This window comes from Gossypium raimondii, chromosome 10 (assembly GCF_025698545.1).
Source record: "Gossypium raimondii isolate GPD5lz chromosome 10, ASM2569854v1, whole genome shotgun sequence".
In the NCBI taxonomy this organism is placed as follows: domain Eukaryota; kingdom Viridiplantae; phylum Streptophyta; class Magnoliopsida; order Malvales; family Malvaceae; genus Gossypium; species Gossypium raimondii.
Genome location: NC_068574.1, coordinates 37,297,488 through 37,308,524, shown reverse-complemented (window position 1 = coordinate 37,308,524; position 11,037 = coordinate 37,297,488). Strand labels below are relative to the sequence as shown.

The 11,037-nt window shown below is 33.0% G+C and overlaps 1 non-coding gene across 1 annotated transcript; it reads left to right on the top strand.

Moving 5' to 3' along the window:
- Positions 1-218: 218 nt before the first annotated feature.
- LOC128034194 (small nucleolar RNA R71) lies at positions 219-325 on the top strand. Its single transcript, XR_008190326.1, has one exon. It is a non-coding gene; the product is annotated as a small nucleolar RNA R71 (small nucleolar RNA).
- The last annotated feature ends 10,712 nt before the right edge of the window (positions 326-11,037 follow it).

Here is an 11,037-nt window from a genome sequence, read left to right as displayed (position 1 = left end):
AGTGAGAGTGTCTACTTCATGTATTCCAGTGGCTCATCTTCCTGACGCTACTCGATTGGTTGGCCATTGATAATTGTTGCTATCAATCCTCTCAATGATTTCATAAGCCTTATTATAAGACTTAGAAAGGAGAGCACCATTAGCCAGAAGCGTCCACTAGCATCCTTGTGTGAGCATTAATATCGTTATAGAACATCTCAAGTTAGATGCAATGAGGGATTCCGTGATGAGGGTAATTCTGTAATAATTCTTTGTACCTTTCTCATGCCTCATACAAGGACTCATCATCCATTTGTTAGAAAGAAGTGATCTTATTCCTCAACTTAGCATTCTTGCTAGGCGGGAAATACTTCATGAGGAATCTTTTTGCTAACTCTTGCCATGTGGAAATTGAATTTGGTGGCAATGAGTTCAACCAGGCTCAAGCTCTGTCCCTTAGTGAATATGGGAACAACTTCAATCGTAGTGCATCTTCGGGTACTCTGGCTAGCTTGAAAGAATCGCTCACCTCCATGAACGGTCTTAAGTGCAGGTGAGCATCTTCAGTAGGCATTCCACTAAGTTGGCCCACTATCTAAAGCATCTGGAACATGAATAGCTTCAACTCGAACTATTGTGCCTCTATTTCGGGTCTATTAATACCCGAATTAAGATCATGAAATACTGGCACGGCATACTGTCTCAAAGCTCTATCCCTATCATCAGCAATAAGGATAGAATTTTGAGCAAGGTTTGCTCCGTTTCCTTGATTCAGATTTTCAAAGTTCATCTCTTCGGTTCTTCTTGACTTGCTCGTTTTCTCTGCTGTCCAAAAGTTCTTTCAATCTAAGGGTCTACGAGGAGTAAAACAATGATTCGATCAATACTCATAAACACCTGAAACAAACACAGAAAATTTAATTAAGTTAAAATTGAACAGAAAAAATAAACCAAAATGCAAAATTAACAAATTCACAAATAATGAATTTTTAAAATAGTCCCCGGCAACGGCGCCAAAAACATGGAATGACGGAAATTTGCAAGTGTACATAATCGAAACAAGTAATAAAGTGACAAGTAAATGTCAAGTTATCGTACCCACAGGGACTGTGAAAAGAATTATTTATGAATGAAATTTAAAAACACTTGGTGAAAAAAATATTTTGATTTGAAGAGGTGATTAAAAACTAGGATTTTAACTAAGTTAAATAATTAAAAATAAAATAAAAGTTCCAATGCACGATTTCAAAAGATGACATTAATCAAGATGACATAATTGTGTTAGATTAATTATATTTCTTAACTTAGAATTAGTAAACTCATGTTTATGTTGTTATGAATAAATTTACGGCAGCTCGGTAATTTGCTAACTTACGACAATACTCACCTACCAAAGTCCATTTATCTCTTAACTATATCTCTATGTCAATTCAACTGATTAAACAAATTTTAATAAGCAAATGTGTTAATACACATACATACTTATGAAATTAAAATAATCTCTTGTACATATCTCGATGCTAATTCAAACAATTAATTCAATTCATAAACACATAAAAGATTACATAAGGTAACAATGTATTTCTACCTTGAAACAGTTTAATCACAATAATCTTGCAAGTTATGCAAGGCTAATGTATCGTTTGATACCGTTTCTAATTTAACCCTTAGCTACCTTAGATTATTAAACATGCACTAATTAAGTAACTTGTCAATTAATTAAAATTTCAATCTGTTTAAATAATTAATTCATTAGTTACCTTACAATTGTAATCTAAGAATAACCTAGTCATGGTTTTATTTAATCAAACATCTTACCGAGGCCTATAACAACACAAACACAATTTTAATAAATTAAGTGGACAAAATGCAATCAACCTAACAAGAATTAAATTTAAGCCATATTAATTAAATTAAACATATCAACATCAAAAATATTTATAGACATGTTCATCATAACAACAACAAAATTAAAAGGATAGAGAACAGGAATCAAATCCGGTGTTTCTCCGAGGCTTGACTAGTTTGCTGTGCTCCTCCTTCTCTGCTTGTTCCTGTTGAACCGAGGCTTCCACGAACACTTGAATGCTACTCCAAATGTTGGTTGAAGAACTCTTTTTCAAGAGGTGAAATCGGAAAAGGAATAGGGGAAGAAAATGAAGAACAATGGAAAGGAATGAAGAGAGAAAAGTGAAAGAAAAGTGAAGAAATGAATGGGTTTGAGATATGTTTGAAGTGAGCAGCCAAAGGGGGTTTCTATAGGTTGAGAAGGCTACAAAAAATAACCAAAATCAGCCACCAAATACTCCCCCCATGGCCAGCAACACATGTGGCATGTTTGAAGATTTCAAACATGCTATTTTTAAGTAGGGGCAAATCTTGAAAGACGTGAATAGTGGAGGGGTTTGAACGCAAATTGAAGGAGTCTTTAAGGGCCATTTTGCAAGACAAATAATCAGCCAAATAGGTCTGATTGGGTCAGCATGTGGGACGGTTTTGGGCTATCCAGTGCTCGGTTGGATCAGTTTTCTCGGTTCAGCTCAACTATGTCACTTTTCATAATTAATTAATAATAATTTATTTAACCCAAATTAAATTGGATTAAAATTAAAATTAATTATATTATGAATTAATACACTTAACTTGGACTGTCTTAGGCTAAAAAAATAATTCGCCTTCATGCTTCAAAATTGCTTCTCGATTTTGCACTTTTAGTAGTGTCTGCCAAACCGTTTTTCACCTTTTGTGCAAATATGTCGAAAATAATCAAAATTAATAAAAATTTGATATAAAATTAATTAAAATTCAACATGTTCATAATTTGAGTGTAATTTAATTATTTTATAATAATTATATATTTTTTGACCAGAATTTTACCAAAACTGCATGAATTTGAGTTAAAAAAGGGCATGAAGAATTGTATATTTTCGTGTTTACAGCACCACATTAGAATGATGGGGAGGAGGATTGAAATTTTTTTAAATTTTCTCTTAAAAAGACTTGTATTAATTTTTGAATGATTTTGATTTAGACTTTGTATGAGTAGGATTAATAGTTTATTTTTAGTCATATTACATTTAGCCAAGTTTTCTATGTAGGAACCCAATACTAAGAAGGCACACACAATTCAAGCTTTACACGATCAAAGGAGGAAACACCCACCATTAGCAAATAGAGCAACCACAATCAATCAAGTAATTTCTTTCCTTATTTTTTTATGGGCCACACATTGAGGACAATGTGTCAACTAAAGTGTGGGGGTAACATAGAAAATTTGTTTTAAATTTGTACATTTCTCTTTGATTTTTCTTGTCCTTTGTGTGCTTCAGCTTGTAGAAATACAAGTGATTGCTTAGGAGCATCTACATAGGTTGTTTGTGCTTACAAATAAATTTGGCATGATGATAAGTGATTTTAAATTTTTTATTATTAGACTACTGAGTTTTATATATTACACTGTAGATAGGCATTAAACAATCAATAGTACCAAAGGATATAGAAAATATAAGGAAACGAGCATGCTAGCATGAATGATAAATGATTGAATTTGAGTTTGTTTGGTTGATTAAATTTGTGCATATTGAGATATTAAGGGATGACCTAAGGCATTGTTTGGAACACATCCAGAGCCGAAAAACTGACCTATTTGTATTTCTCCTTTAGTACCGATTTTTTGAGCTTGTTGACACTTCTTGAGTAACCTCATTACAAACCTCGAGCCTAAAACATTAATTTGTACTTTCCTTTTTCTTTGGTCTTGCACTACACAACTATAGATGTCTGGCCATAATACTGAGGGTTAAGTAGATACATCAAGGTAGAGTTTATACAAACATAGTGAAATAGGAAATATTGGTGTGATATGGAACTATAGGTTAGCCTGAAAGTGTAAAACAAAGAAAAATTCAAAAAAAGAAAAGAAAAAAATCAGTACGAGTGGAAAAAGTCTTGAAACAACAAAAAAAGTACTTGTGAGTGAGATGAGCTAAAAAAGAAAGTCACAAATCCACAAAAGAAAGAAAAACTTATTCATTAGTGCATAGAAACTTGTAGGCTAGCCATAGTTACCATGTCATGCTATGATTTCCTATGTGGAGAAACAAGGAAGGTGAGAGTAGGAGGAATAAGGCGGTGAGTGGGTAAGGGTCACTAAAGGGGAAGAATAAGGATCGATATGATGTGCCAAACTATTTTTGTGTTTGTAACCCTTTTGATGCTTACTGTTTTTGAATTACAAACCTGTCCTAAGCCTCAGAACGTTACAAGCCGAAAATTCCTATGTGACTTAAATATTCTTATGCATGAATGGATGTTACATTAAACAATCGTACAAATGACTATTTGTATTCTACTCGGATAATCAAATTACTTGTATGATTTATTGATGGATTCCTACAGTTGAGACCCTTAGTGTTTGTATACTTTTTAATATACGGAAATTATATGTTTGTAATCAAGAGTGGTAAGTCAGTTGTTCATCATGTTAAAGTTACTTGTGAACATGAAACACTTAGTCATGTGCTCAAAAGTCAATACTTCTATGACATCTGCTAAATGGACATCTTTTATTTCTTACCTTTGTTCATGTTACTTGAGGACAAGCAATGACTTAAGTGTGGGGGAGTTTGATCTACCGTAATTCGATGTAGCATATTAAACTAATTTTCACACTTTAGGAGCTTGAAATTAAGTATTTTCACTACAATTTGATTATGTTTTAGTAAGTTTTGTTAAAATCAATAAAATGTATAACTTGAGTGTTTTATTAACCTTAAGGGCTGAATAAGGCCTAAGGGTGAGCTAATGAACTTTATAAGTGCGTAGGAGATCGCTAAAAGGCATATTAAACAGTTATTGGCCGCTATGTCGCAACACAGAATGATCTTTGTCACAACATAGGGAGCAGACTAGAGAAATCATGAAAATTCCTTCGTTGGCACTGCACAGACTATGGGTTTCGCGACATACCCCTAGAGATATTCCAAAAGGAGTATCTTAGTGTGTTGCGACATCGACTCTGGATGGGAATTCAACACGAGCTAGGGGGCATTTTGGTCACACAATCAAACTTAAAGCTCGGGAATGTCAGCAAACCTAGGGTTAAAGACGATGGCCACCTGAGATATATAAATAGGATCCTTTGTCACATGTAAAGTGGATGAATTACTTAGTTTAGAGTTTCACTTTTATTTTCAGTTTAGTTTTCTTTCTTCTTAGGTTTTTAGATTTATTATCAAATTGTTTTTGTTATTTTTGAGATATTTGATTTGTGGAAGGCGATCAAACTTATGGATTCAATTAATTCTTAATACAAATCAAGCATTTTCTTAAACTCTATACTTCGATTCATTCTTCATGTTTTATTTTTACATCGTTTCTATATTGTTTATGGAAACCATGGGGAACTAATCCTTCTATGGAGGATTAGCAAGTGGAGGTATGATCCATTAATTGTTTTGTAGGGTTACTCAATGGTTCAGCTGTTTGGGAAAGGAAGAACCTAAAACCTTAGGCCTGACAACCGTAGGAAGTCATCACGATAGGACTTAACCCAGAATTGGTATGGCCTATCCGTGAACACCTTTACCCCAAGTCGGTCTAACCTGTAAGGTCGAAATATAAGTAGTCCTTGCCAACTCGTTATTTAAGTGGAAGATCAAAAGATTCTGATAAGATAGCAACTAGTTTATTTATAAGGAACTCGTAGCAATAGTTGATGGAGATTACCAAAGCGAGCTAATCACCCACAATTCAATTTGATTTATTTTACTTTTCGATTTCTTGAATTTTATTTCTTTATGTTATTATATTTTATTATCATAAAAATCTTAAAAACTCTTTTTATTATGTTTTTGTAATATAACTGATACATAATACTAATTAGATCTTTCAGTGTTTAGGTTAAATTTGATCTAGCACTCACCTCCCTTAGGTATGATCCTCAGAGTACTCACCTACTCCATTGTAACTATATTACAACTGGACCCATGTATTTGCGGATACCACCTCATATATCTATATATTTTACTGCACTACTCATACTCTGGACTTTAGTACGTCCAGAGGCGGTCAGGTTCGGCGGTCGGACTGGGATATAGTGTTACAAATCCTCCACCACATTCCCCTTGAACTGCAATGTCTTTTAGATCATGTGGATTGTACCCATTTGTAATACCCCCTACACGTATTCGTCGCTAGAATAGGGTACGAGGCATTACCAGATTTTATCGAATTAATTTTTCTTTATTACGAGTTAAATACTATTCATTTATTGAAACATGTCATGACGTCCCTTGGATGGGCCTCCGAATCTCAAAACGTACATCAAGACTAAACCGAGATTAAATCGAAACCATAAGAATATTTTTTTCAAAATCTCAATTTTTTTCTCAAATTTTTTTATGAACTCAATATAACCCCTTTATAAATTTCTAACCTTCCCTGCAATTTTAAACCGAGACTAATCTAAACCAACCAATCCATTTCGACATATTTTCAAGATAGATTCAAACATATCCATAAGATAACCTCATCACATACCAAAACCAAGATTTGTTAGCCATACCAATGGCTAACCTTACATTCATTTCACATTAACATTTACTTTATTAGCTTATACATGCCATTGATTTTCAAAATAAAGTTTCTTTATATACCGAAATCTTGAGATAGATAGTGTGATGCGTCTCCAACTAGATCCAGCCTCCGAGCTCTTAACACTACAAAACAGGGGAATAGGAAACAAGGAAAGCACTTTGTGCTTAGTAAGCTCATGTAACAAGAATTATACTTACCTAATATTTTCAATACAATGCAATAAACATCCATACATCCATTCAATGCATTATTCCCCTAACATGCACAAACTCAACATTCAAGTTAGTTCAATAATTTTCATGTATCAATAATATATATACCATGATTTGATGAGCTCGTCAATACCATGATTTACATTCCCTTGTTATTTTTCCATAGTTATCCCGTTGAACTTCTCGAAATTTCGATGGATCTTCAAGGGTACACTTTAGTGTACAAATCGGGTCCTTCAATTCATATTCATGTGCACACATTTCCATTTCAGAGACCACACTCCCATGAACCTCATCCTTACAGCGGGATTACCAGTCCAGGCTAAATCCCCTATAATATAAACTCATAGAGTATTGTCGAGATTACCAGTCCAGGCTAAATCCCCTGCAATGACAATTACTCTAATGAGCTTGGATTTGAATTACCAATCCAGGCTAAATTCAGACCCTAATTTGGATTACCCGTCTGGGCTAAATCCATTTTCCACATATTCTTTAGGAGGGCTATATCAAGATAGGATCACCTGTCTGGGCTAAATCCATTTTCCATATATTCTTCAGGAGGGCTATATCAGGATAGGATCACCCGTCCGGGCTAGATCCTTTTTACTGTCAATTCCTTTTCAAAGATCCATCGAATTTTCCTTTCATTCAACCGGGATTTATTTTCTCTTTTCATCAAGAATATCAACACTTCATCAATTATCATACAATAAACAACCAAATCATATTCACATCAAGAAAAATATATTTCAACCATTTAAGAATATAATTCAAGTTACACGAACTTACCTCGATACTTGTTCGCATGCAAAAATCTACTAATCCCGAACCTTTTCTTTTCCTCGATCTAGCTTCGTATTTGAATTTTTTAGATTTAAATAAATGAATTTAATCATTAATTTAATACATTTCATGTTCATATGTAACAATCTCTATAATCCCATTATTATTTATAATTCATTCAGAGTTGTCTCCTTGAGTCATAGTCACTAAATTATTTATATCTTGAGCTATGAAACTCCAAATTAATATTTGCTAATTTTCCCCAAAACTAGACTCAATAAGCTTTAATTTCATATTTTATTCATCCTCTAATTCAATCTCTACAATTTTTTGTGATTTTTCAAATTTAGACTACTGCTGCTATCCAAAACTGCTTTAGTGCCAAGTGTTGATTTCCATTTTACCCCAAATTTTACAGTTCATACAATTCAGTCCTTGCTCAATTAACCCCTCAATTAAGCTAATTTTTCTCAATTTATACTTTACCTAGAGATTCTAAGTTATTTCACAACTATTGAAATTCAGAATTTTCACATAAAACCGTAACTTCAAACTCTTTTACAATTAGATCTCAAACATTCACTTTCTATTCAATTCTTTCAATAAAATTGACATATAAAAAATTTAAAGCTCTAATTCCATGTTAAATCATCATATAATTCCAGCACATATTCATTGCAACTTTCAATTTCATTCATAAAATCTAAAACTAATGAATTCAACAAGTGGACCTAGTTGTAAAAGTCACAAAAACACAAAAATTTCAAGAAATAATCAAGAATTGAACTTACTTGCAGTAAAAATATGAAAAACCAGCATAAGGAAACCTTCTATGGTGTTTTTGCTGATGAGAATGCAGAAAAATAAAGAGAAATCTAGATAATTCCACTTTAATCCTAACTTTATTAAGTAAAATTGCAATATTCTAATTTTATCCTTAATTCTCCTTATTGTCTTATTGATTTCATGCCCTTGCCGTCCCGCCCAAATAGACCTTGGGTATATTTGGCTTTTAAACCCTCTTTCTTTTATCATTTAAGCTATTTAATCATTTCCCATAATTTTGCATTTGTTACAGTTTAGTCCTTTTTGTTCAATTAACAATCGAAACTTTAAAATTTCTTGACGAAAATTTAATACTAATTTATTAACACTCTATAAATATTTATAAAAATATTTATGGCTCAATTAAAAATTGTTGAGGTCTCGATACCTCGTTTTCAATTCTAATTATTTTAATATTTATTTCTAGTACACTATTCACTATTTCAAAAATTTTCCTAACTTCACATTTAACTTATACTCACTAAATTAATAATATTTTCTACTTACTTGTCGGATTTAGCGGTCCCAAATCACCGTTCCGACACCAGTGAAAATTCAGGCCATTACACCATCTTTATCTCGAAATTATTAGTGTTGATCGCTGGTCTTTCAATACTACCTTGCAAGGCATCTACTTTCAGTAGTGCAAACTCGCGCAATGTTCATTGAGCCATCTATAGCTCTCCACAGATTTCTTTTGGTTGTTCAGGTGGATCATCAAACAACATGTTCTTCCGAGGTAAATCAATTATCGCAGTTGGGTTGTCTCCTCTTACTTGACGGTTACGCCTTAGGAGTTGTTCTAGATCAGGATATGGCTCAATTGGGATGTTTCTACTTCGAGTTATGCACTAAAATCTAAGACAGAAAAATTAAAAATATATATAAAATAAAAAAAATCGTATTTATAAATTTTAAAATTCCTATTTATCTTGTAGAAAATAAAATTTTGATTTAATGTTGAAACCTCCCTGGCAACGACGCCAACAACTTGACCATTGCCAAACGTAGAACGTTTGACTAGAAAATACCACACCAAAAATATATAAAATTAAGCAGTGTCCGCAAGTATACGGGTCAAATTGTAACATAGTAAAGTATTATAACGGAACACAAGGAAGTATTCTGAGGATCGTACCCAAGGGAGGACAAATTAAATAAAAAATTTACTTCTACAATAATAAGTCTAAACAGTAGTAGTTAAAACTCATATTACGATAACCAATAGAATAGATAACAAGCATAAACTAAATTAAATAAAAAAAATAGACAAACAACTAAATTAGTTTAACATGTAGAAGATTATCTCGTTTCATTGGTTGTAGTTAACATCAAAATCCAAGCTTAAATGGAATTAACTATTAATTAACTAGTATTACCTCCTGCCTCTACTAATTAACTAATCGATAGGTACTTGCTTATCTTCGGCCCCACTTTTCCCATCGAGATAAATTACGATTTACTCACCACACTTATCTCCTAACCTCGTTTAACCTAGATTACTTCCTAGGGTTTTCAATCTTAAGGTTTAGGCACACATAACTCAAAACCAGTTAATTCCTATAGGAAACCCGTATTCCTCTGTTAACTACCCCCACATCCACTCGTTAATCTCCCTAGAGACTTAGCCTCTCACGGATCTAGATTTCATAACTCTTGGATTTAATTTAAACATGCAAAAGAACACAATTAAATTGAAGTAAAAGAAAGGGTTAAGAAATTGCTCAATTAATTGAATCAGATGTGCAGAGAGTTGCGCACTCTCGTAATCGTTAACTGATCTTGATGTTTGCAAAAGAATAATAAAATAAACTACTGAATACTTTAATAGAAAATACTTAGGTTCAAAATTGAACCAAGTCAAAAAGAACAAAGTGTTTACAAAAATAAAATGAACTAAAACCTAAATCTACTAACTACTACTCCTAGAGGCTTGCCTACATATTAGCAACAACTTTGCTATTTATAATGATGTTTAGAAACCCTAATTGGGTCTACTATAGGTCTTAATCTCATAAACCATCAATTGTGCAAACGATTTTAGCCACTCGATGCTTACCTTCCACGTTCAGCCTTATGTCACGACATAGCCATGGTGTGTCGTGACACGACACCAATTTCCTGAGGTTGGAGTTCCAATTTCACGTGTTGCGTCTCAAGAAACTTGTGATACACTCGGGTTTCGTCCATAAGACTGTCGGGTTGCTAAATACACATTTTTCACACTCAATTCATCATATTAAAACTACTTAAGGCCTGAATTGGCTTAATAGGTCAATAAACATCAATTCTTGCATAAAAATGCTTATTTTGAAAATAATTAAACCTAGACTACAAAAGCTAAAAATGTAATAATTAAACATAAAAAGGCCAGAAAACAAGCCTCCTAAGTGCCGAAATGTACTAAAAATACCAGCATATTAGGCGAAATGTCAAGTATCATGACTGAGCCCTCCCTAACGACATACCATTATGAAAGCATCTACTTAGTGCTCGTCGAATAACTTTATCATAAGTGTGTTACCCTCATAGGATATCCTTAATCTCTTTGGAATAATATTTGTTCTACCAATATGATCCTATTTTATCTCATGGTAACCATTACATCTTCCTTCATGAAAAGTCGATTACTATTAAA